Here is a 955-nt window from a genome sequence, read left to right on the forward strand (position 1 = left end):
CCTCGGACCACCAGGGGCCGAGAAAACCACCGTCTCATGGGGCCGGACACTCAGGGTCAGGGAAAAATCCAATATATATCTGGTGATATCTCGGGTGCTATTAGAGATAGCGCAATAAACCAAGGTGCATTGTCTGCAGGAGGCACTGGCGCATGAATCTGTACAGCGGGAACGACCTCGGACCACCAGGGGCCGAGAAAACCACCGTCTCATGGGGCCGGACACTCAGGGTCAGGGAAAAATCCAATATATATCTGGTGATATCTCGGGTGCTATTAGAGATAGCGCAATAAACCAAGGTGCATTGTCTGCAGGAGGCACTGGCGCATGAATCTGTACAGCGGGAACGACCTCGGACCACCAGGGGCCGAGAAAACGACCGTCGCATGGGGTCGGACACTCAGGGTCAGGGAAAAAACCAATATATATCTGGTGATATCTCGGGTGCAATTAGAGATAGCGCAATAAATCAAAGCGAATTATCTGCAGGGGGCCCTGGAGCATGAATCTGTGCAGCGGGATCGAGCTCGGACCACGAGGGACCGAGAAAACTATCGACACATGGGGCCGGACACTCAGGGTCGGGGAAAAATTCAATATATATCTGGTGATATCTCGGGTGCTCTTACAGATAGCGCACTAAACCAAAGTGAATTATCTGCATGGGGCCCTGGCGCATGAATCTGTGCAGCGGGAACGACCTCGGACCACCAGGGGCCGCGAAAACTACCGTCTCATGGGGCCGGACACTCAGGGTCAGGGAAAAATCCAATATATATCTGGTGATATCTCGGGTGCTATTAGAGAGAGCGCAATAAACCAAAGTGCATTGTCTGCAGGAGGCACTGGCGCATGAATCTGTGCAGCGGGATCGACCTCGGACCACCAGGGGCCGCGAAAATCACCGTCTCATGGGGCCGGACTGTCAGGGTCAGGGAAAAATCCAATATATATC

Source organism: Nomia melanderi, unplaced genomic scaffold (assembly GCF_051020985.1).
Source record: "Nomia melanderi isolate GNS246 unplaced genomic scaffold, iyNomMela1 scaffold0014, whole genome shotgun sequence".
In the NCBI taxonomy this organism is placed as follows: Eukaryota; Metazoa; Arthropoda; class Insecta; order Hymenoptera; family Halictidae; genus Nomia; species Nomia melanderi.